General features: G+C 42.3%; 1 protein-coding gene across 11 annotated transcripts in view; it reads right to left on the reverse strand.

The window, feature by feature from the left end:
• ZMIZ1 (zinc finger MIZ-type containing 1) overlaps window positions 1–27,099 on the reverse strand; it is a 346,693-nt gene that overhangs the window by 85,102 nt on the left and 234,492 nt on the right. Inside the window, exon 1 of one of the 11 annotated variants that reach the window (XM_014889481.2) lies at window positions 6,126–6,284. The exons of 9 other annotated variants lie outside the window; for them this stretch is intronic. The gene's annotated coding sequence lies outside the window, so the exon portion shown is untranslated. Of the gene's footprint in view, window positions 1–5,542; window positions 5,838–6,125; window positions 6,285–27,099 lie in introns of those variants that run through there. One more of the 11 variants, XM_088168902.1, reaches the window with a different exon arrangement.

Here is a 27,099-nt window from a genome sequence, read left to right on the forward strand (position 1 = left end):
AGTACTTCCACTCCAAGGAATAGTTAGAAAACATATATAACCATTTGGAAAGTGGGCTGAAACAGGACAATTTAACAGTACTTGTCTATGTGCAAGACAACCGGTTTCTAGGTTTCTTCCAGAGTAACCTCTCAATTGCCCTGTTGCTAGAAATACAGTAGGAATGCAAAGGTCTATAGGAACATGAAGAACTGCTGGTTATTTCCAGCATATGGTATTTTATTACACCTAGCATAGGAGGAGCTTTTACACACGACTTCACGTGACAGCCAGGCATATTGCCAAACATGCATTATAAACCAGAGCTAACAGCCAAATCAGGACAGAACCTCAGTTCAGCACCATAGCTCACTAAGGTGCTCCCAAACTTACTGAAAAACACAACCAGCATGACACAATTCTGCAGAGTATCTGTCTGAGCAGGAAATCTGTAGTTAAAACTACTGACAGCAGTAAAATGAGAAGGCTGAGAAGTATCCGTAGCAGACCCTGTTAACAGAACCAGGGAGACCTACAAGCTGCTCAAGGCAGTCAAATAACAGCCTGTGATCAATAGAAGCAAATACTGCTGGCAGATCAAGCAGGATCAAGACTACATAAGCCACTGCAATCTGTATGAATAAGTAAATCATGACAGGCTCCTCTGAAAGCCATGCTGTTAGGCTGATGCTTGAAAACCTTAACTCCCTAAAACAGTTGGATAGTGTCAGCAGATAAGACAGTAAAAGTGCTGTTAACACCCTTCTTTCAAGTCTGGCCTGGTGTATAGATAAGTAAGTGGCACTGTGGCACAACATCCCCTCCCCAGTATTTTTTCTTTTCCTACTACATTCTAATGCAGGAATAAGGTTGTTAATAAATGTTAAATATATTAAACCACAAAAGCAAACAACAGGTCAGTAAAACTGGTTAACATTGCTAACTGAGAACTGAAGGGAGTCCTGTGACAAACTCCTGTTAGTTCTCCCTGTTACCTTCTTGGGTTGACCACAAAAAAGTAGTCAAGAATAAGTAAAAGAGTGCTTTTTATGAGAATCCCAGTTCGTCCTATCTGCCCTAGTTCTGCTTCTACTCAGTTTATTTGTAACTAAGTTAGGTCAGAACGATTTTGAAAATCCAGTACATAGTTTTAACGGTAAGATCGTGAAGGAATGACCCTCTCCAGGTATAATAACACTATACCTAAATAGCATTCTAACAAGCTTGTATTGTATATCCCACAACAATTGTGGGATTTTGTCTGTTTCCAGGATGTCAACAGAGAGTCCAGCTTGCCTACCTCCTGAAACTTCATTTAATAGGCGCAAGAGGCACTGAGGAGATATAACAAACACGTATTAACAACAAAATTTAATTTGAGGATTAGAAGTTTATAAACAAACATTACAGGTTACTCATCAAAATGTTGAGCGCTGTACTTCAGTTACAATAAACAAAAAGAATTAGGAGCTTAGCTGGCTGTCAAAACATTTTATTGGTACTAATAAAGACAATTGAGAACAAAATTAACTTACTTTTTTGTTGTTTGTTTTTTTTGTTTTTTTTTTTTTTTTTACTAAATAGGTAAATCTGTCATTGGTTGCACTGGATTACTGTCAAAAGAATGATCTCAAACAAGCTAAGACTCAGGATTAGTAACACACTCCAGAGAATATTTAAGAATGATCCAGGTCAAGAACAGAAGAAATGTATAGTATTTATTAGAGGTGGGCTGAGTGGCAGCCTTCCACACTACTGAAGTAATTACTGTCCTAATGTCACTCATTTTTCTTTATGACTATACTTTGTCTTGATTTTAAGGAGAAAATTCTTCAAGCAACTTCCAATTAAAAATAGAAATAAAAAACCAGTCTGTGTTCTTTCTGGGTTTCTCTTGTTTCCTTACTGAATTGTCAGTGAAAGCCAGACTGGCTGGCTGCTTTCCCCCGATGATGAATGGATGCACACTCTTCCCCATTACTGCTTTGCTTTACTCCACACTGGTGTATCTCTCACAATTATGAAACAGCCATTTCATTCGAAGGCTAGCTCATCATTTTACATGCTGGTTTAAAGGACTTTGTTCACTAACTTCAAATTGTTTTTAGATACTTCTGAAACAACTGTTTTATATACCAAAACATTGCTTTGCTTCAGCATTTCAGAAGAAGGCATACCCTGTGGAATTTTGGTTCCTATCTTGCTGTTAGAAGAGCCAAATGATATTAACTTAATATATTCTTTCAAGTGTGTTAACTTTAAGTTATTTTCAATTACTTTATTTTTGTTTTGCTTACTTCAAAGAAACAACCAGCAATACCACACTACAGTGAAACAGATGTCATGTCTACTGGTTTTTTTCACAGAACTTTCTGGTTTCTTCTGGAAAGGCAGTAGAAGGAAAACAAACTCTAGGAAATTTAGCGGACAGGCAGTGGGGTCATTTGTAACATGATTTTAAAAAAAAAACCCTCTGGCTATGTCTCTGCTGTATCCTGGAAGGTACGAGAAGCAGTGAGCTCAGCCTGCACAGCTCTCCACATGCCCAGCAAGGCTTCTGAGACTTCAATTAGATCACCCAGCTCTAGCTTGCATAGCTCTGAACTACAATGCAGCAGTAGCTGAGCAGCTGGGAGGAAACCACTTTTCCCCATATTTTTTTTTTTTTCCTTGAGCAAAAACCTTGCTGTCCAGCTGCTTACAAGCAGTTTCATGGCAGTCTGTTAGGAGCAGCTTCTTCTGTTTGTTCCATGCAAGAGAAAACAGAAGTTCCCCTTGCCAGAGCAGCCTCAGAGAAAGGTATTTCCTGTGGCACTCTCTGTTCTCCAACTGAGAGGAACCAAACCAGAGAGCATCTTCACTGAGATCTCTGGAACGTCATTTTATTAATGTTTTTCACATGATAAGGTTTTTGGGTTATTCGTTTTCTGCTGGTTAGCTCCTTTCCTAATTGGCTCTTTTGATATTTTTAATATAATCTACAGTCTATTATTTTGTTATGAGAATAAAAAGTTACAATCATGCCATCCCACAGAGTGACACTTTCCTGATGGCTTCACTCTAATGATTTTTTTGGTCACTGTTGATCAACAATACCCCTTTTGCTGGTGTAATGGTCATGAGAAAGCAGCCTTGCATTGTCACAGTCCCAGTGACAACTGAGGATAACGTGGGAACTTCTGTGTCCTCAGCTTACCTCATGACATAGAAAAACACTATTCTCTTGTCTTAGTTACACATCTTGTAATTGCGGGGGCATTGGATCCAGAGACTCTCTTGAACTAATTGCTGCACTAACTCTTACGGCAACAGCAAGCCTGTTTTGCCAGACTATTCTCTCTAAACTATCCCATTGTAACTAATACAGCACCTGTTACTACAACAACAGATTGTTTATTCATTGAGCCTAAGTATTCTCTATTTTTCTGTCATTGTTGGTTTGCATGTTCTGCTTCTTCAATAGCTGTCGCCTGTCCACTATATATGGACAAGCTTTCTTAGATGTTCCTGGAGTGCATCCATCATAAGGGTCCCAGGACTAAACGCTACTTTCAGCACAAGTAATACCAAGAGAGTGCACGTGTTTCACTGAAATATGAACACGGCAACATTTCAGCCAGGATCACAGAGACATTGACACGCACAGCTTTGACATTTGTACCCATTCTACTACAATCTACACAAGATTAAAGGCTTATGACTACATTTCAAACCTCTCTTATGATCAGTATTTTCAATTGCTAACATAAAACTGTACCTTGCTCGTTCAGATGACTTCTTTACTACTGAAATTTCACTGCATTTACAGACCTATTTCCCCAGGGATTTTCTGATGGCTCCTCCAGAAAGGGGTAAAGGTGGGGTGGGTGGGAATCGAATCTATGTTAAGTAATTTTTAAAATCAAATTTTGATCATAAATTTGATACTGAGCCTTTGGTTCACTCTTCTGTTCACTGAAACTGGAGCATTCTGAGTGAGTTCTGAAATAAACTGACATAAACCCAAACTTTTGTTCACATGTTCTATTGCACTTTAGCTGCCATGTCAATTTAAATGCTAAACAAAAAGAGGAACAAAATACTGCTAAGCAGATTGGTGACAGCATGGAGAGATATGCTTCTGCTCAACTCAGAGGACTTCCACTTTTATGCATGATTAGATGCTGATAATTACTTTATTACTGATATAACTGTAATAAACTTTTAACTTGAACAAAAACTACAGGAAGTATTAGGCAACGTGGAGCAATTTTAGCTGGATCTTAGTTTTATGTAGTTCCATTTCCAAGAAGTGTTTCAGTCATGCTAATTGCTTTTCTTAGGTCACCCCAGCCTAATGACCTGGTTAGCTTAACCTGAGACACAACTTCTTGAAAGAGAATGCCTCCGCAGTAACTTTTCATTCTAAAATCAACAGATTTGCAGAATGAACATTATCTTCTAGAGTATTATGAGCCAGGGTAAGCTGTCATAAATGTGGGTTCCATTTAACCAGTTCACCCCATGAGATGTCTACAGAGAGCATTTATTTCATCAAAAGATGACAGATAGTAAGGGATTTTTAACCAGATCTTATAATGGGCTCACCTGAATTAGGACAAGCAGCTTATATGACTGAAGTCACAACTTTAGTGGCTTTAGTGGACCCAGAATCACTCATGCTACTTGATGCAAAGTCTATTTTACCTTACACAGCGATTTTGCTGATTCAAAGAGCTGTTATCTAAAACAGCAACCTCTCTTCCCCCAGAAGACCGTGCTGTCAACATCTGAATTGCAAACACTGAGGCTGTATAAATCCTTTGCATTTGGTTTTTGGCATACATTGATACATGCTATTTTATTCCGTTTTTAGATACTATTTGCATTAAGCCAACTAACTAAACAAAACAATAAAATCAAAGTCCCAAATTTCAGTTGGGTATCGCTAGTTTGAAACTTTCCGAAAACTCCTTAAATCATATGCAAATTAAATAACCTTTTTAGTTTTTACACAGGAAAAGATTAAACAAGACACTTGTTACTACTCAACATAAGGGGCAAAAAACTTGTCAGCTGGAATACCCGAGACTGTCATTGATACCAGCACTACTTTGAGATCTTCTATGAAAGCACTTGCCACAGATGTGAGTTCTGCATGGCAAGGTCTTTATAAAGACAGCAAAAATGAAATGGTGGCAGCAGTATTGTCACTGCTGTTTGCAGAACAGCTTGTCACGTTCTGACAGCGCCAGACAGGCTAAAGTTGCGGGAAAGGCCACTGATAATTGGTGTTGCCTTTTGGTTTTATGACTGCAGATGCAGCCGGCGAGCTTGCTGGCGAACGCCGCGGGCTGAGCCCCGGGCTGCGGGCGGTGGGAGGCGCGGGGCCGGGCAGGGCAGGGCAGAGCCCGCTGCCATCGCTGCCTGCCGGCCCCGCGGCCGCTCCCACAACGCACCCACACACACAGCCGAGACACTCACACACGGGCATGCACACGGGCACAGCTCTCCTGGGGCCAACACGCTCCGACACACGGCCCCGCTCCCGCACGCACGGCCCCCGCCCCCGGAACCAACTCACCCCCGAGTTACATCCCATTCACAAGCTGGGCTTCCTCTGCCGCCCCTCCTCTGCGCGCCTGCCTCTGCTGCTGCAGAGAGGCCACATATGTCTGCAAACACTTCTAGGCAGAAACCAGCCAGTGCAGAACAAAGACAGCCGGGGTTGCCTTCATCTCAGCACAAGGCAGCCAGTAGCTATTTTCAAGCTTGTTCGCTCTCCCTCTCTGAGGGCACCCTGCTCTGTTTCTCCCTCTCTCTCTCCTCTTTGCCTGTCCAGCTACTGCACAACACGCATCAATTATTCATTGCTTGTCTCCCGGTTTCCAGGCAAAACCAATCACAGATGGAGTCTTGCTAATGGGCTCATGCCGTACTTGCCAACAGGCTATTTGTGCTCAAGCTACAACCCTCTAGAGACAATAAAGAGAATCAGGTTAAGCTTTAAAACTTCACACGTACGCGAAGACCTAAAACGGCGATAGACATGTAAGCATCCCTATGACATTGCTTAGGAGTACGTCTTCGGCATACAGCATGGCAGAAGGCTGCTGTAAATCTTGCGAAAGGGTTTTAAGAAAATCAAACACTCAGAAAAATCTCACCTCAGCTGCATGTTACTGATATTGATGGTTCTCTTTTCTGTCTCTAGTGATCCATGTCTTGCTTTCCCATTACACAGAGAGGTATGTCCTTCTCTCATTCTCGTGCACGCACACGCACACACACACGCGCAGCCACAGCCACTTTGCCAGAAGGAAGAGAGAGAAAGAGAGGAGGGAAAAAAAAACCACCCAGGCAGCTCACATTTCAAACTTGCAAGGAGGGGTGGTGCTTAAAACGCTAGGACAAAGCCTCTGTCTCTGGCACCCAGCCAAAATACTAAAATAAATCCCCTCGATCAATTAATTGGAAGCAACACTTGTTCGAGCCCGCGTAACAAACCATTAAGGGCACGGGGGCTGAAAAGTCTTGAGATTTGGGAAATCTTGTACCCTTGCTTCCCCCCTACCCTGTTTGCTGAATGCTGTTGACTAAATCCATCAAACTAGTCATGCTAATTAGCGTCCAGAGCAGCCTCGGCGGCGGAGCAGCGCCCGGGGCGGGCGGCCCCCGCGGCCGGGAGTTTCCTTCCGGACCGGCCGCCGCCCCGCGCCGGGCAGGAGGTACCGGCGGGCCGGGCCGGGCCGGGCCGGGCCGGGCCCGGGAGCGCCGGCGGGGGAGGTCGCTGGAGCGGCGGCGCCGGCTGCGGGCCCCAGGGCGGCCCAGCGCTGCCGCTCGGCGGAGCCATGGGCGCCGTCCCTCCTCGCCAGGGGAAACTGAGGCAGGCGGGAGAGGGCTGCGGGCTGCCACCGGAACCGCTGTCACCTGCGGGACAGCCTGGCTCGGGCAGCTTCCCTGGGCTGTGTTTGCCAGTTCAGATCCTCGCCTTTGCCGGCCCCACGCTGCTCCCAACACATCACCCGTTCCCACGCCACTGCCAGTTCAGGGCTGCCCGTGGAAGAGTTTTAAACATGTCCAGCTGCGCCTGCGGTGGTCAGCGTTTCAACTGACAGCTGGGAAGGGGAAAAAAACAAACAAAAGCAACAAACAATCGACCCCCAGGAAGCTAATGTGACAATTCTGTGCTGCCTCTCAAAGGGAAAACTGGCAGTTTAAGTTGTGGCCAGCCGAGCACCAGCCTTTTCCTGCCACCCTCCGCGGTGCAGAGCCACTTCCTTCCCCGTACAACCTGCACAAAGGCACCTCCACCTCTTAAAGGCGCACCCGGCCCTCTCGCAGTGAAGCAGCCGGCAGATTCCAGCGACAAACACACAAAATACAAACAATAAAAAAATACTGTCTCTCCAGAAAAATTCCTTTCAGTGAAAAAATGGCCCTAGCTTCCCTTGCCATGCTTACAGTCACTTAAATGTGCTTCCCAAACACCTTAGCAGAGTCGGCAACATGACAGATCGGAGCAGCAAACTATCACAGATATCAAAGAGCAGCTCTTCTCTGAAAAATGATTCCATAAAAAAGCATTGTCAGATTTCATGTTCTTTTTTTCTTTTTTTCCCCCTAGGGAATCCACTACGAACAGGTAAGAATTATGTGCGCTCTCACTTAACTTCCCCTCCTGATGTAGGATCTCAAGGTCAGCCTGTCAGGGTTATTGCTTTCTCTCCACAGCCATCAGACCAAGCAGAACTGCAAACCAAACCCTCCACACTTTGTCCAATCTCAGAGCTGCACAAGTGTGGCTGAAGGAACACTTCACAACAGCACGGCTGCTACAGGTGGTCCAGGACTCAGCACTGGGCCAGCATCCCTAGCAGACAGTCTGCACAGCCTGGGCAAGCCTTCAGCTAGGTCCTCACAGATGCACGTGGACACATGGGGCTGCTGTAACAAACTCTTACACTAAATGTAGTTTCCATTCCAGTTGGTCAAATTTCAGATTCAGTCACATGGACGAAAAGTACAGAACCTTGCACATTTTTTTCATTGCCTTTCAGAGTAGGTAGATGCTTTAAGGAGGTGTAAATTATACAGCTAGACTGGCAGAATAGATATAGGAAGCACAAGTTTTAGGGTACTGTCAAAGCAATAAGAAGTATGTCAATAATCCAAAACAAGTACCAAATTGCCCTACTAATGTAAGTGCACTGAGTTCAGACTCGGTGGATGTGAATGAAATCGATCATTGCTCTAATGCTACATAAATTCTTGATAGAATGAACATTCCTGTGCTTGTTTCAGGTTTTACTGCATTTACAGAGTTTTCACACAATTCATAAGCTGTCATGGTGTTTTTTCATATTTTGAAAAACCACACAAAGCAGCAACAAGAACATATCAGGTGGTTGCAAGGTCCCAGGTACTGAGACTGGCTCCTTCCTCATACAAGCTTTGATTAAGTTATTTTCTGAAGGTGAAAAGTAATTTTATTTTTTCTGTATAGAAAACACATTACCCAATATCCTATGTTTTTTTTTCTCTACCTACCATCATAAGTAGTATCTCTCTGCAATTAAATTGCTCTTTCTAGTGTAACAGTGTAAGTTTCTCTTTTAGAGCTGCCTGTCTTTTCAGAGGAAGTGGTTTAGAGTAGACAAATCACTTATCTAAAAATTATGTACTTACTTCTCCTTTGACAAATCTTCAGCAGGTTTCTAATCCCACCCTGCCACTTGAAATATCACTTTCTGTGATGACATTTGAGTCACAGTTGTCAGAAGCATCAGGCTCTGTAGTCAAATGGATTAAATCACACTTCATAGCATGCAGTATTTTGAAGAAGGAGTGGTTTATCATTTGTAGAAATTAATCATAACAGTTTTTTCTCTAGGGCAAATTCCCAATCATTTTTAAAGATTACTATGTTTAAGCCCCTCTGACAGCAGTATGTCAAATTACATCACAAGGAAGGTTATCTCAGGCAATGATAACTATTAACACAACTCACTGAAGGCACATACTTCTGGGAGAAGCAGGTCTGTACTGGGAAGCACCTTTTTTATGCAGGGGTGGGAGAGCAGGCTCTTTGGCTGTGCTTTGTTTGGCTCTGTTGAGGCCCCAGGGATCCCAGTGTCTGGGAGTGTGCCTGCTGCTGGCTGTTGTCCCAGCTCAGCCCCACAGGGGAGGGGAGACAGGGGTCAGGACATCTTTGAGTTCTACGGGCGGGGGGAAAAGAGGAGATGCTTACTTGGACCACCTCTAGCTGATTATGGAGAAGAGCTGCAAGATTTTCAGAGAAGTCCTATTTTTCTCAAAGCAGGAGGCAACGTTTGTCTGTTTAGCACACTGCCAATGCAAAACAATATTACTGACAAACTTTCCACGTTCTTATGGTACTGCTCTTTGCTCTCCAAGCCAAGACACCTCTCTGAAGGACTGCATTTTTAAGAAGTCAGAAGCCCGTCCTTAAGTTGCCATGACACAACAGACATGCCCATGGAACACCAATCTTTCTATGGTGAAACAAGATAACGATATGAACACATTCATATGTTCAGGTGCCTTTGATGGCTCAACACAAACAGCATGATGCTTATCTTCAACTACTTCAAGTGAGGTAGCCTTTGGGGGTAATTCTCTCTTCTCTCTTTCCTTGCCCCTCTTTGGTGATACTGCAAAAACTTATATCAAATAGATCACACCTGTAATAAGGTGAAGACCACCAACAGCAAAAAAAGGAGAGGCTGCAGAGGGGTGGAGAACAAATCACCCGTTTGGATACTTCAGTATCAAGCAGACCGTATGAGGAGGGACAGCATCATGTTCTACTGTAATATCATTGTGAGATGTATGCTGAGAAAAGAGCAGAGAAAGAAAGCATAAATGGGTAAGAAAATCTCTTCAAGTAGCTGTAATAGCAGTTATTGCCCACTGAGTCATAATATAATCCTTTAGCAATGCAAATTTTCTATGACCAAAGATTTAAAGGTTTATCTCAGGGGCCAATCTTTATTCATCTGAGTTTTGCTGCACTGCTGAACACAGCAGGGTAGTTCCTTACAATATTTGTCTAGAGCAGGTTATTTGCCCAAGAATTAGTTCCCTGGATATGTATATATTTTACTATTGATTCAAAGGATTCAGAAAACTCTTTAGAAGACTTACAATTACATAGTTGAAATACACAGAATACATGGATCAGTGGCCTTGTCGATTTTTCCTAATGTTTCACAGTAGGTTGAATCAGTTGAAGCTGCTATAAATCTAAGGGCTGCATCCCAGTGAAAAAACAGCCATGTACTTGAAAAAACAGAAATGAAAATCCTTTGCCTCTGCATCAAGTGTCTTTCATGCATAACCCATTTTTACATAATCAAATAAACTCCTTCCAAAAAGAGGTGTGGAAGGAAAACCCAGTATTTAAAAACACAGTAAAAAAAGATCCTTTCACATGATTAAGTCTTATCCTGTTTAAGTAAGAGATTACTGTATTGCAAATAATTCTATGACTAAGGTACATACCGTTTGGTCACCTTCTGCATTAGGCTGTATAAAACAAAGGTAGGGAAGTTACAAAAGGTAATAACAAAGCATCTGCTTTTTTTCCTGTTGCCCATGACCACTGCTTGTAGCCCTTGGTAACTAAGTGTTTTGATGAACCCTCTGATCTGAACCTGAAAACACCAAATGCTGTTTTGGATGCACACAGAAATTGGACCAAAACACTCAAAATCTTCTGAAAGACACTTCTGCCCTATTTAACTTTCAAGACTGTGGAAATGCTCATGTTACCCCATTACAAAACAATACTCCTTCAAGCCTCTGCAAAGACTCAGGATAGACCCTTAGGCACTCTGATGAACACCTCTGTCAATTCACAAAATATTTGGAAAAGGAGATCTACTTTAAGTCTATCTAAATAATGTTGCAATTTTCGAATCTATATTTCCTTCATTCTTTCTTTAGATTTAATGTCTTTACCATGTGCAGAAAAACAAGATTATCTATAAAATTACAATGCAAAAAACCACTCAGAAATACACAGTGAAGTCGTTCATTCTGTTTGTACCTTTGGCTCTCTTCACAGCTACACTTTTACAGAAAACCGTGAAGCAAAAGTAACCAAAGCATGCAGAAATAAAGAACAAAGTACACCAAGGAAAAATTACACCCGTAATGTAGCGTGGCAGTCAGAAGAGAGGCTTTACAGACCTAAGGTGTCACTGTACTGGATGGCATCAGCTCAGAGCTGTCCCCAACACTATGTCACCTGCAGCTGCCCTCTCACAGCCCAGCTTGTTCATCAGGCAAATTTAAAGACAGATGCAACATACCCCACCTGTGAAGCTCTGCCCTTATTTTAATGTATCTATTTTGCTACAAATGCTAATGTATGTTTTAAAATCTGCTTTTCATGATATGGGAGCTTTGTTTTTCTAACTTTTGGGTGCTTCTAGTGGAATTCCTTGGTAAACTGGAGCATAGCACAAATGGCTTTCAGTGCCTCTTTTGGCACCTGAAGCTAGAGCTCATGACATCTCTAGCAGATCAGAAAGAAATCAAAATTGACTGAAGCCCCTTCCATTCAACATCAAATTTTTCAGCATGATCAAGTGGATTTCTAAAGCATCCATATTTCTCACAAAGTTTTGATAAAATATTGCTATACTACATCTTGCAAACTGCTTGATTGTCCTCATGTAGCTTAGACATTTTTAGCCTTGCACCACTTTGGGGAATAGCTAATGAACCATTCTTTAGATTTAAAACAAATCTTTCAGCATTCTTATGTTCTGCAAAGTACTAAAAACTTAGCTAAAACAAAGCAAGACTTTCAAATGCAATGAGGACTACTACCTCTCTAAGAAAGTTTTAGTATGCACTTCAATAAAACATTTTCTCTGCTGCTTTTCAGGATGGTTAAGAATATATTCTCCCTAAAAATATTAGGTTTTATTGAGCATATAGCAGAAGCCCCACATCTGGTAAGCTATGTGTTAATTAGAGGTAGCTTTCTCTCTCCCTGATTAATTGTTCAAGGGGATAAGGAGGCATCTCTGAAGACAGCAACTTAATCAGGTCTCACTGAAAGAAGATAGAAAACTATTACAACAGCAGCTTGTGAGACAATGTAGAACTAATGGCATGCAAAACAGTAAATGAAGCTGAAGCTTGAAAAGTAGAAGCCCTGCTAGGGCTTCTGAAGACTTCTTGGCATTGTAAATCCAGTCTGAACTGTTTTGATCCTTCCCAGTTATTTTCCAGAAATATAAATTGCATGAATATTCCTCATTAAGATCTCAAAAGAATAAGCCCTCCATGACTAGTCAATCCCAGGGACTATTTTCTTTTATCTTTTTCATCTAAGCCTTCATATCTGGTTGACACTTCATATCCCAGTCCCATCACAGCAGTGTGAGGAGCTGCTGCTCTGGTTTTCTGGCTCAACTGGAGTTGTCTTCCCCTCTGCATGCAGTCCCCTCTTGGTTGCATTTCACTGGGTTGCCTCTACTCCACAAATGGGTTTGAGAGGAAATCTAGGCTATTTGTTTATATCTTTTCCATTACTACTTTTTAAAACCTATCCACTAATATTGTGGACAAGGTGTCAGTTGTGAGAAGGAATATGTGAATACCAACATCCTGAGTGGGACATAAATGCAGTAAGAAAAAAAGTAAAGAGAAGATATGTCCTTCATTACCCTCACGACTTACATTCTACACACAGGAAAGTTTATGATAGAACTTATTCTCTGTGCTGTGAGGCTATGAGTGAGCTGTGAGAGCATTAAAATGAGAAAGCTGAGATCCAGTGTGCTGTTTTGTTTTTTTTTTAATGAAAAAAAACTCTATGAAAACAACACAGAATGTCACTTTCTTCAAATCAATTGTGGAGTGTAGAAAACCATCAAAAGTGCTTTCAAATGTTTCAGGATGCCATATCAAACATATGAAGGGTTATATAATAATCAAAGAGATAAAAGTCCAAAGTTACAAATTAAAAGAAAAGTTACAAATTGGTGGCTATGCATCACTGTCTTGGAAAGCTTCCATTCTGGAATACAAAGACATTCATCATTTGGAGGCCAGCTCATGCTTCTAGCTTTGTATTTAAACAACCCCATGTACCATCATCATACACTTTTTATATCAATCTGCCAGAAAGCCATACAGAGTTATTTTTAGAGGACTGTGAGATGAAGTACAGTTTAGCTTGCTAAGTAGCCTAATAAGGCAAAATGCTCTTGGTGAAGACCAAATGCAGTCACTGTCACTCTTTCCCTCATACTCTAATCAATTTCTAAGAGCATCCCTAATTTTTCCCACTTACTGAGGATTACTGTATTAGCAACAGGATTGAACTAGAGGCAGAGAAAAATTCTTGATCATTTTCTCAGTTTTGATAATCAAAACGTAGAGTGATTGAAGAAAAAATGGAATGGTCTGAAAAGAAAGTGGCTTTGCTCTGAGTTAAAGAAACCTCTTAGTAGACAATCATTTTAAGAGAAACAGCAGCTTAACACCAGTTTTTGCTTTCAGAAACTGGCAAACTCAGCTCTCAGTTTCTCCAAATACTTCAAGGCCTCAAAGCTTCAAAGCAGATATAAAAGACTTTCAAACTCAGAAAGTATTGGTATGCTTAAATAGTAGCAAGAATCTTAGAACTAAAAAAGTTCTCAAATAGATTACTAGATTACTTACTATCTGAGAAAAATACTCATTTTGACATGTTAATGCTAGGAGGAGGGTGATGGTTACTGATGGAGGGGGTGATTCTGTAACAATTTATGAGAACAGGATTAAACCCAGCAATTAACACAGGTTTCTATCTTTAGTAATTATTCATATACCTGTTCAGCTGATTATAAGTCATAGCTCCAGGCTGTCTGCCTGCACTGCTAGGACACAGACAGCAACCTTTGCTAAATTGACTCCACTGGCTCATGCTGCAGGAGCTGTTTTCAAGGACAGATGTACAATGTTATACGGGTAAAGAGAGGAGCAAATTAAAGATGGGTGTTCTGTCAGGAAAAGGACCAAAGAACTTGTGTCAGCATTTCTCTACATTATTAGGACCTTAGATTTTTAACCCTTCACTACCTATTACTTAGATTTAAGAACGTGCCTTATTCTATAGATGGTATAATGGCATCTTCTCAAGTAAAAGAATGAAAATACAGTAGTTAAGAACAAAATACAAGGGCATGTAAGATAAATAACCACATACGTACATATAGATATAGAGGAATTCCAATAAGAACATTCAATCCTTCTTAAACTGTGATTCATTTTAAAGCATCATAGCTTGTGGGTTAAATAAGCTGAGTACAGTAGAACATGAAGTTCCCAAAACATATTATTACCACCCAAAGCACCACTCACTTTGAGATCACCAATATATACCTGGCACATTCCTACCAAAGAGCTACACTCACATTTTTCATTTTTCTTCTTACCATCTTCTGTATATTTCTCTTTAAAGCAGTCTATGTATTTCTTTAAAGGAGGCTGAAAGTCTTCTAGGCCTGAGAAATATTTAGCAGTACAACCACAGAAGACAGCTCTGCTGCCAGCTCCTACCAAGCACAGACACAGTTCATACTGGCAAGAGGCTATGCCTTACATTGCCCTTACTGGGCTCTCACTGAAATTAAATTTACAGTTGAGGGTTTATGTGATACCACTGAAAGAGGGCTTCTGGCATGCATATAAACATATCCTATTTTACTAGAGGATTTCTAGCATAGATTTAGCCTACTTTGAGTGTAAGAGCAAATCTACACCTTGGAATGTTCACACTTCAAATTTTCTAATAACTACATCCATCTGTTAAATAATTTACATTCTGAAAGAATATGAAGCAATAATACAGCAATGAAAATATACATAATCTGGAAAATTTCCAACAGTATTCAACACTGTTTCTTACTTCTCTCCTGCAACATCACATGGAAAGTTTCACAAAAGTTGTGCTTTTGTGATGTACAGGCACCAGAACAGAATCTTGTCCCAAGAGATGCTCTGAAATAGCCTGATCTAGTCTAGAATCCTTCCCCTGTGAATGACAGGAACTACCCTCTTTTTAATCAATATGCATCAGTTGAGCCTCTCTGTCCACAGTCAAGAGACTGAGTGTTAAGGATTAAATATTTCACAGCAGAAGCTTTCAAATGGGAAGTTTGATGGTGAGCTATTTTTAATGAAGCCTTCAAAGTAAAATCAGGAAAATTTTGCATGTTTTCTTAGGCCATAAATGTGGCTTACTTTTTTTCTCCTATTTAAACCACTGTTAAGTAAACAGTAGAGTTTTTACATATTCTTTGGAAGCTTAACCAGACAACTGTATTTTAATCACTTAATTTCTTTTAATTACTTAAAGTACTTTGAGAACACACACTCAAGTATCTCCTCTAACTACAAAAACTGAAGTGAAAGTTCAGGTGCAGTGAGACCAGTTTAAAAGAGAGAGTATAATCTCGAGAAGATGAGAAAATGAAATTTTGGGTACTTCAACTTCAGAAAGCATAATTGGGTCTGATTTTTCTAAAAGTGCTAAATCTCCTGCTGCTACAAGTTAAGCATCTTTAATAGATTTTCAGTTCAGCACATTCAAGAACTGAGAAACCACATGTCATTACCACAGCTTTTAACTTTTTGGCCAAACAGTCAATATCAACTCTCCAAACGATTTACTGACTACTGTACCTTTATAATCAACACTTTGGCAGGTTATTTAAGTGAGGCTTAACACACTTTAGTGTTACTCTGTAGGCCACTTATATGGGCCTGGAGGACTTGCTGTTGGAAAAATGCTGTATGGGTTTTACAATTTAAACTCATATTAAATTTTTTTCTTAAAGGAGACTTTCATACCTAGAAAGAAAAGCTAGTAGAGTGAAAGCAAATTGTTTTTACCAAAGTTAAGATAAATAAAGTTATCAAAGTTACATTGCTCTTTACTTTAGTCAAGGCAATATTTAGACATATTTTCAGAAGTCAGCATTAATAGGAAAAAAGATTCTGCTTTTGCTTAAACATGATTTCTGTGATGAGGTATTAGAAATTACAAACCTTCATGAGCAGGGACTTTCCAGAAGGAAAGATGAAACTTCTACAATGCCTCACATCTCATCAAAACCATTTCTATTTTCTCATGTAGAGGATGTCCTCTTCAAATTGCCTTTCTCTTGCTTTGAATCACCTTTACCTCTCTGAAGACATTCTTCTGGGTGAAGGCCTATGATTTTAATATTTGCAGCCCTGACAAAATTAGAGTTTATGTTCTAGTACTATCTGCACTCTCATCAGCTACATCTTTCTAGGATTTAATGGTAGCTCTTATCTCTACTGAAAGAGCCAAGTTTAGTGACCTGAGTCTCCTCACTTCAATCAGATCAGAATCATGGGGGTCTGCCTTACACTCCTGTATCAAAGTCAGAGAGGGGGAAATGGAAGTCAGTTTTACAAAGCCAGAGTGGAGAAGTTAACGAGTAACTTTCAATACCACTCCTCAACAGCTTCCTCATTTAGTAGAGAGAAATTACTATTTCAGCAAGATGAAAAGACTTATATGCCTTCTAACACTCTTGGAAATCTTGTCATGCTCCTGAGACTAGACAGGAGAAAGAAGTAAAGATAAAATAATTTTGTCTTTTTTTTTTTTTCCTTTTTACACTGGTGCAAAGGGGCAGATGGGAGAGCGAGAACCCTAGTTTCTCAATAACCCTCAATATGTCACTTCTGTGCTCCTACTCCCATTTCAGATACATGCCACTGACTGCAAACCATCTCCTGCTACATGATAAGCAAACTATTTCAAGTCTACAGTAAAATTTTATTTTTCCACACAAGGAAAACAGACTCTTTCTTGGGTTCTGTATGAAAACAACAAGGATTCACTTCACTTTTGCTAGCAATTCCTCTATAGGAAAGTAATAGAGCCATTAGGAAAAAAAACAAACAAACTATGTATCTTTAAATCTGGAGGTATTTAAAAGCAAAAGTAGCAGACCCATGCAAGTAGTTTCTATACTCTGGGAAAAAAAAAGCAAATTCTGTCAATTTATGATGAAAAATAAAGAAAACCAAACGATGGATCAAATCAACATTTTGCTTTAAGTATCACCAGTGCTACAGGAAGAGATGAACTAAACTGAAAATGTATGGGTCCAATACAAGTAATTTTCTTATGACTTATCACTGGAGTTACACTACTGCCCAGAGACACAAAGAGGATTAGAATAGCATCATAACAGAAATGATTAGGACTGTTTGCTAACTTTTAGCTTTAAAAGTAAAACTAAATTCTTAAGACTCTGACAGTGCCTTATACAACTGCAAGAAAACTTCATGGGCATTAAAAAAAAGGGCCTGAATCCCTACAGAATGCCACAGGAAAGCAGGTAACCACCTTAAACCTACTAAAATGTGTAACATAATTTACATGATTCTGATCAAATATTTATATTGCTTTCAGACAAAGTATCGACTGAGATATCTTATTTCTTTGAAAACATGAAAACATTCTCTAAATAATTACATCAGCTTAAAGAGCTGATATTTAAGCAACAATGCTCTTTCAGGGTACTCATCCTGCAGACAGAGAAATTCAAAGGTAAGAAAACAAATTTGTGGGAAAACAACACTTCTGTAGTGTGCACAACAGTACTCAGGATGACTGTGCCAATCAGCTGCAATGCCAGCTAGTAAGGAAGCTCAAACATGGAGTGTAAATCTGAAGGAAAATCCATACATTCTTTTAACTACCAGAGCAGCAAGTGGTGCCCTTGGGAGAAGCAGCCAAGACAAGGGAGAGCAGCCACCCCAGTTACTGCCTTCTGGGAGGCAGCAGCAAGGACAAGGAACAGCTTTCAACACCGATGTGTGCTTTGGGGAGGCAGTCACACACTGGGGATTCCTCCAAATTAGACCAAATTCTCCCAAGCAACCTGGCACATTTTCCTTTCTGCATTTATAAATGAAAAAAAAAAGACAGAGACATAGAAAAGAAGGCATTTTTGCCCGGCATCTTACAAAATAAAAGCAGTACCCAACCCCAAGTACAACTGGTTTTATTTACAAAAAAAAGAGAGAGGTGAAAAAGGAAAGAAGTCACTGTGTCGCCACTTGAGCCCTGCTTGGGAGGAATTCAACACATTAATATAATCGATTACAGCAGTGCTTAACAGCAAATCCACTGCCTGCCTGCTACCCTCAGTCCAGGGAATAGCTGAGTGATGAGGACTGTTGGTATATCCCATAGGCAGAGGGTGAGGAGGTCACCGTGCTCTGGGGGGCACTGAGTCAGGTACTGATACAGAGCACTCAGTCCCCTGTGGCAAGACTGGCTCCCTTCTGTCACTGACTGCATTGCCCTGAACAGTCTCATAAAAACATGATCCCTAAACTGAGATGCTTGGTTAAACTGGGTTTCTGACTTCTCTTAGACAAGACCTCACAGTGGCAAATTGTAATTAGTCTAAAAGCTCCTGTAACCGAGTGTATTGGTTTGAAAGTAAAACCAGTGCAAGACTCCAAGTCAGTAATACAATTTAATAGGAGAAAAGAGAAAAAATAAAATACATGCAATAATATAAAAGAAACAACCACCAACACAGTCAGAAATACAACCTGACACCCTGTCAGTCAGGGTGTTGGTAGCAGTCCCTATGAATGGTGGCTGCAGTCCTCCTGGATGACAGATGTGGTTCTGTTGAAGCAGTGCTCCTGTAGAAGGTGCAGTTTTCCTCCAAAGATCCAGCGATGATGTGGAAAAGGTCCGACTTTCCTCTGGGATCCAGTAGAAAGGTCTGCCTTCACGTCCCAAACCCCAGTTTTTTTATCTAGGTAGGAAAGGCTTGGCTCCTGCCCCTGGCTGGGGCATCTCCCAATGGGATGATGTAATCTTATCAGTCACACAATAGGACTTAATGGCCCATTAACAGAATATATCTTCTGGAGGAGGGATGGGTTGTGAATAGATAACGATGATCATCCCCCTGATCTTATCAGATGGCACATCAGCAGAGGATATCTCCCACAGAGATAAGGATCACCACCCCTCCCACATTTTAACAGATGGTGATAGAATATACATTTTTGCATTGTACCCCAGGACACAATCCACCCCTTATTCTATTACCATCTACATCACACCCAAACCAATACCCTCTTACAGATATATAATACAAAATGAAACCTTACATACAGTTCTCACTAAAAATTAGGTCTCCTTGCGGTACACAATGGGTTTCCCCATCTTTCTGCATTACCCACCAGGTTCAACCAGGTCCTTGAGCAAAAACAATCCCACGGATTGGTTTGCCTTTGCCTGTGGTGGGATTAATCCAAACAGTCTTTCCTAAAATACCTTTCATGGGTACCACAGGGACCTTGTCCCCATCCACTGTGTGCAGGGGTTCAGAGTGGGCAGGACCGGCTCGATTGATGGACCCTCGGGTGTTAACCATCCAGGTGGCTTTGGCCAAGTTAATTTCCCAATTTCTGAAGGTTCCACCACCAAGTGCTTTCAAAGTAGTCTTAAGGAGTCCATTACACCGTTCAACTTTCCCGGCAGCTGGCGCATGGTAAGGAATATGATATATCCATTCAATACCATGTTCTTTGGCCCAGGTGTTGATAAGGCCGTTCTTGAAATGGGTTCCGTTGTCTGATTCAATTCTCTCAGGGGTACCATGCCTCCAAAGGACTTGTTTTTCTAGGCCCAAGATGGTGTTCCGGGCAGTGGCATGAGGCACAGGGTAGGTCTCTAACCATCCTGTGGTTGCTTCCACCATGGTCAGTACATAGCGTTTGCCCTGGCGGGTTTGGGGAAGGGTGATGTAGTCAATTTGCCAGGCTTCCCCATACCTCTACTTTGACCATCGTCCACCATACAACAGAGGCTTCACCCGCTTGGCCTGTTTGATTGCAGCACAGGTCTCGCAGTCGTGGATGACTAGTGAGATGCTGTCCATGGTAAGGTCCACCCCTCGGTCATGGGCCCATCGGTACGTCGCATCTCTCTCCTGATGACCAGAGGCATCATGGGCCCAACGAGCTAGGAATGATTCTCCCTTGTGCTGCCAGTCTAGATCCACCTGTGATACTTTCACTTTGGCAGCTCGGTCCACCTGCTCGTTGTTGTGATGTTCTTCATTAGCCCGGCTTTTGGGTACATGTGCATCCACGTGTCGAACCTTTATGGTCAATTTCTCTACTTGGGCAGCAATGTCCTGCCAAATCTCAGCTGCCCATATGGGTTTCCCTCTGCGTTGCCAGTTGGCCTTTTTCCAGCGATCCAGCCATCCCCACAAAGCATTAGCTGCCATCCATGAGTCAGTGTATAGATAGAGCCTTGGCCACTTCTCTCGTTCAGCAATATCCAAAGCCAACTGGACGGCTTTTACCTCTGCGACCTGACTCGATCCACCTTGTCCCTCAGTAGCTTGTGCAACTTGTCGTGTGGGGCTCTATACTGCAGCTTTCCATTTCCGGTTAGTGCCTACAATTCGGCAGGAACCGTCAGTGAAGAGGGCATATCGTCTTTCAGTCTCCGGTAGCTCATTATATCTCAGCACGTGCCACTTGCTTCTCTTCTTCTTCAGAAGACAATCCAAAAGTCTCACCTTCAGGCCAGTTTGTAATTATTTCCAGAATCCCAGGGCGATTTGGATTCCCAATATGGGCGCGCTGAGTGATGAGAGCAATCCACTTGCTCCATGTGGTGTCAGTGGCGTGATGTGTGGAAGGCACCTTTCCCTTGAACATCCAGCCCAGCACTGGTAGTCGGGGTGCCAGGAGGAGTTGTGTTTCTGTGCCAATCACCTCTGAGGCAGCTTGAACTCCTTCATAGGCGGCCAAGATCTCCTTCTCTGTGGGAGTGTAGTTGGCTTCAGATCCTTTGTAGCTTCTGCTCCAGAATCCCAGTGGTCGACCCCGAGTCTCACCAGGCACCTTCTGCCACAGGCTCCAAGACAAACCATGGTTCCCGGCTGCAGAGTAGAGCACGTTCTTCACATCTGGTCCCGTCCTGATTGGGCCAAGGGCTACTGCATGAGCGATCTCTTGCTTGATCTGGGTGAAGGCTTGCTGCTGCTCAGGGCCCCAGTGGAAATCGTTCTTCTTGCGGGTAACCAGGTAGAGAGGGCTCACAATCTGGCTGTACTCAGGAATGTGCATTCTCCAAAAGCCTATGGCACCTAGGAAGGCTTGTGTTTCCTTCTTGTTGGTAGGTGGAGACATAGCTGTGATCTTATTAATTACTTCTGTTGGGATCTGACAATGTCCATCTTGCCACTTGACTCCTAGAAACTGAATTTCCTGAGCTGGTCCCTTTACTTTGCTTAATGGCAAAACCAGCTTTCAGCAGAATTTGGATAATCTTCTCTCCTTTCTCGAAGACTTCCCCTGCTGTGCTGCCCCATACAATGATGTCATCGATATACTGTAGATGTTCGGGGGCCTCACCCTTTTCCAGTGCAGCCTGGATCAGCCTATGACAGATGGTGGGACTGTGTTTCCACCCCTGGGGCAGACGATTCCAGGTGTACTGCACGCCCCTCCAGGTGAAAGCAAACTTAGGCCTGCATTCTGCTGCCAGAGAAATGGAGAAAAATGCATTGGTGATATCGATAGTGGCGTACCACTTTGCTGCCTTGGACTCCAGCTTGTACTGGAGTTCCAGCATGTCTGGCACAGCAGCGCTCAGTGGTGGAGTCACCTCATTCAGTGCATGATAGTCTACGGTCAATCTCCATTCTCCTTCTGATTTACACACAGGCCAGATGGGGCTGTTGAAGGGTGAGTGGGTTTTGCTGACCACCCCTTGGCTCTCCAGTTTACGGATCATTTCATGGATGGGAATCACTGAGTCTCTGTCAGTACGGTATTGCTGACGGTGTACTGTTGTTCTGGCGATTGGTACCTGTTGCTCTTCAACTCTCGGTATTCCCACAGCAGAGGGGTCATCTGCAAGACCAGGCAAGGTGTTCAGTTTTCTAATGTCGTCTGTCTCTACAGCAGCTATCCCGAAAGCCCAGCGATATCCTTTTGGGTCTTTGAAGTATCCATTTCTAAGATAGTCTATGCCAAGGATGCATGGGGCCTCTGGGCCAGTCACGATGGGGTGTTTCTGCCACCTGTTCCCAGTTAAACTCACTTCGGCCTCCACTACAGTCAGCTGCTGGGATCCTCCTGTTACCCCAGAAATAGAGATGGATTCTTCTCCTACATACTTTGATGGCATCAGAGTACACTGGGCGCCGGTGTCAACCAAAGCCTTGTTTTTGTGGGTCGGATGTGCCAGGCCATCGAATCCACACAGTCCAATAGATCCGATTATCCCTCTCCTCTACCTGGCTAGAGGCAGGGCTCCTCTATTCCTGATCCTGGTACACGTTGCTCTCTCCCTGTAAATAGGTTCTTGAGGTTCCTTCAAGAGGATCAGTCATATCATCATTCTGATACTGTCTGGAGTTCTGTACACGAGAGACTGGAGCAGCATTGACTCTAGATGAGCTTCTTGGGGTAGGTGTCCCTCTTTTCAGCTCACGTACCCGGGCTGCTAAGGAGGAGGTGGGTTTTCCATCCCACTTCCTCATGTCTTCTCCATGCTCCTGAAGGAAAAACCAGAGGTTACCTCGTGGAGTGTGTCCTCTCTCCCTGCCTGAGGAACGCCAGCTCCTAATGGCAGAAACTCTTGTTGGTTCGGGAGAGATCTGGTAGTTGTTTTCCTTAAGTTCTTTTTTTAGTTTCTGATGGCCCTCTTCAATCAAGCTTCGGACTTGCTCCACCAGCCTTGTTTCCACGGATGAGACATGGGTATGAAATGGGGATGTGACAGTGTCCTCATAAATTCCTAGTTTATTGGCCAAGACGCCTACCATGTCCTCACCTTCCCTCCACTGCAGCGTTGCCAAGTAACAGAGAATACATCTCTGGTCCAAGCCGTGCGAATCTCAACCACATCTGTGACGTGCACCGGACACAGTCTGGGCTCTTAGGAAATCTCTCATCTTCTGAGAAAATGATCTCCAGCACAGCCAATTCCCTCAGGCATCGGATACCTTGTTCTATTGTGCTCCATTTTCCTTGGTGCACCTGAAGATCTTCTTTACAAAGGTATCTGTCCTTCACACTTGTCAGCAGTAGCCGCCAGAGGCTGAGAGCTTCTTGGGTTCTCCCAATCCCCTGGTCAATGACCACATCCCGGGACAGAGATCCCAGTTGCCTGGCCTCACATCCATCCAGAATGGTGTCATTGGCTGCAGCGTCCCAGATGCGGAGCAGCCAGGTCAAGATGGACTCATTTGTCTGGCGGGTGAATTCCCTCCGCAGGTCACGCAGCTCACCCAGGGATAGAGAGCGAGTGATGATTTCTGGCTCTGTCACTTCTGCTGGGTGCGAAGGTCCTGCCACGTCCTCATCAGTCACTATGCGAACTGATTTGCTCTTTGATTTCTTCTTCTGAACGGGGGCAACTGCTACTGGTCTAGGCTGTTCTGGCTCAGTGATGGTTTGTGTGGAGATGCTGATGGTACTTCTGGCTTTTTTCTCCTCTGTGGCAGTCTGCATAGACACGGACACTGTTGCTTTGCTTTTGGCTTTTTCCTCCTTTGTGGCAGTCTGCATAGACACGGACACTGTTGCTTTTTGTTTGGTTCTTCTCCTCTTTGTGACATTCTGTGCAGACGTGGATGAAGTTGATTTGTTTCTTTTTTCCTCTTCCTCAAGAATACGCAGCAATACACCATGTAGTGTTTTGTTTCTAAGCATGTTGTAGGCTGTAAAGGCTGTGCAGAGGAGACAAAGCAGAACTAACAACAATATTATGCTGTCCTTAGCATCCAGCGGGAACTCAACATTTCCAAAAACTACTGTTATCAGGCCGGAAAGATTGGAAAAAATCATCCTTTACCCCTCTCGCCAAGGGCTGGGTGTGATTGTTAAAACCCCGGATGTAGCAACCTAGACTAGGACAAGCAAACAAAGTCGAGTATATATTCTGGATTATGTTCATTGCCTCAGAGGTTATCATGCAGTAGACATAATAGGCCAATAAAGCAATTTTTATACCATACCCTGGTCTACACAGGAGCATTACAGCTGGCAGATAGTTCCCCATGTGTGGAAAACTATAGAGAGCAAGATATAAAACCCATGTAAGTATGTTGAGAATCATGGTGAAAACAAAATTGTAATACTTTTTCTCAGTACCCTTTGTGCCCCACGTTGGGCGCCAATAAATGTATTGGTTTGAAAGTAAAACCAGTGCAAGACTCCAAGTCAGTAATACAATTTAATAGGAGAAAAGAGAAAAAATAAAATACATGCAATAATATAAAAGAAACAACCACCAACACAGTCAGAAATACAACCTGACACCCTGTCAGTCAGGGTGTTGGTAGCAGTCCCTATGAATGGTGGCTGCAGTCCTCCTGGATGACAGATGTGGCTCCGTTGAAGCAGTGCTCCTGTAGAAGGTGCAGTTTTCCTCCAAAGATCCAGCGATGATGTGGAAAAGGTCCGACTTTCCTCTGGGATCCAGTAGAAAGGTCTGCCTTCACGTCCCAAACCCCAGTTTTTTCATCTAGGTAGGAAAGGCTTGGCTCCTGCCCCTGGCTGGGGCATCTCCCAATGGGATGATGTAATCTTATCAGTCACACAATAGGACTTAATGGCCCATTAACGGAATATATCTTCTGGAGGAAGGATGGGTTGTGAATAGATAACGATGATCATCCCCCCCCCCCCCCCCCCCCCCCCCCCGATCTTATCAGATGGCACATCAGCAGAGGATATCTCCCACAGAGATAAGGATCACCACCCCTCCCACATTTCAACAGATGGTGATAAAATACACATTTTTGCATTGTACCCCAGGACACCGAGTTAACACTGTCCATTTGCACAGGAGGTTCCTCACTTTTAAGAACACAATCTCATCCAGGAGGAAGCTTCATGACTGTAAACTCTGTAAGTTCTTTATCTTCTCTCTCAAAAAAGGCACCAACAGAAAGGCATGGAGAGATTCAAGACAGCAGTTCCCAATTCTCTGACAGGGTTAACTCAGTTCCCACCTCTTCTTTTCCAACCCTTGCCTTCCTTTACTCTCTTTCCCATCTATCTCAGTAAAAGTTATTCATAGGAAGGACCTTCAAAATGTCTGCAGAGTTTCTTAGCACAAATGGCACTGATCTCATATGGGACATATGAGAGCACCGGTGAGTAACATCAGCACTACAAACAAACAGTGCTGCATCAGGGCACCAGAAAAAACACAGATTACATCCTTTGAAAACTCTGCACTTTCTTCTTTGGTGACTGCAGCAGATGTTGTCACCTCCTTAGGACAGAGAGTACATTGACTACAGCCAGTAGTCAGTGTAACAAATGTTAAGCTCACTAATAAACAGATTAAGGCAAGAACTAAGTTTTTCAATAAGCTGTTTAAGAAGGTAACATTATACATTTAAGAAGGCTTTGAGAGATATACTTCTTTCTTTTAAAAAGACATTATAATCAAGGATGTGACTATAACAGCTGAGTTTCAAACTCTGTTCACTTGGTTCACAGTGACCTTTTGCTATGGTTTGGGTTGTGATAAGGCCTGGGTCATCTCATCACCATCAGGAGCTGCTCAGCAGCACATACACAATGAGCACACTGGTCACAGCTCAGCTCTCATGCCCACATGGCCAAACTTGGCAACTTGAACTCAGAGAATTTCATGCGTAGGGATTCTGTTTTGTAAAATGTTACATTTTTTGAGAATGTTGCACTTTATATTTGTCATTTAATGCTTAGTCAGTAGGCTGCGTTCCTGAAACATTATCCCATATGTGGAATTTGGGTTGTTTCTCACTTACTTTCCACTGCCCCCCTCCCCTCTCAAAAAAAAAAAATCCTTGAAAACACCTACTTCACAATGCTGACACAGCAAAGCACATCATTCTTCCACCACCTGCTTGCATGTCTGCAGAGTAAGATGTAACAAAAGGAGCAACAACCTAGAGAATGATACTACCTAACTGCAGAGTAGGTCAAAAACATGCCCATACAAACTTTTACATGTATTTTAAGTTCATTTTCCATGTAAGTTTTAATTTAGCCGTAAATTGAATTTCTATCAGCAAAGGATTTTTTTGCCACTGCTGCCTTTTTATTGGTTTCTCCCCCATGGCATAAACCCATTATTTTTCTCTGACATCATCAGAAATTAACTTCTTTTAATCTTTTGTTACCTTTACCTAATGTCATCAATATTCAATATCCTACCTCTGAAAACCAATTAAAAAAAATCTACTATTTTCTCCATTCATCTCCCAGTTACAGTACTGTTATTATCATTTATTCACAATCACTTTTTCTCTGGCATACATCTACCCTGCAGCCAGTCCAGGAAAAGACTACTAGGCACTGATCAAAGAATGAGACTGGCTGTATTAATCCTCATTTCGTACCACACACATACTATACCAAGTAGATAAGATAACATGAAAATAGAGCTTTTTTAAAATATTCCCTCTAATTAAATAGTAAAGTCACCGTACCAGCTCTTATGACTACTTTTGATCTCAAAAGGCTCTAAGTGGACAGCAAATAACCCTTGGTTTGTAGAGCAAGTGACAACCTTGAACAAGACATCTAAAATACTTACACAGAAGATGTAGGGTATTTTAAAATGTGTCCTTAAAACCAGCACGCAGTCTCCCCCATGGAGTTCAATAAGCAGAGTGATTTCACACTGTCTGTGCATTAAAAGCTGAGGCAAGGGAAAATGTTTCCATCATATCTACTAACAAAAACTGTTGGTGTATACATTGGCCTTTCAGACATATGTGGTCTTACATTTTGTCACTTTGGAGCAGATGTTTAATTGGGAGGAAGTGATTTTGAACATCTGTAGCCAACATCTGAGAACATGGATGAAGACCACACAGAGCCTTGAGGAAATTAAAAGTCTATGTAATTATGTCATTTCCTAGTATGAGTATTTAGGAGAATTTAACAAATAAACAAGGAGCTTCAATAGAGAACCTTCAAAAACCTTCCTCTCCTCTCACTTGCCTACCTTGTGCCTTAGAAAATAATTGGTACCTGAGGAGATATCAAGTCCATTAAACAAGGTTTGACCAA

Source organism: Sturnus vulgaris, chromosome 8 (assembly GCF_052056855.1).
Source record: "Sturnus vulgaris isolate bStuVul1 chromosome 8, bStuVul1.hap1, whole genome shotgun sequence".
Taxonomy (NCBI): Eukaryota; Metazoa; Chordata; class Aves; order Passeriformes; family Sturnidae; genus Sturnus; species Sturnus vulgaris.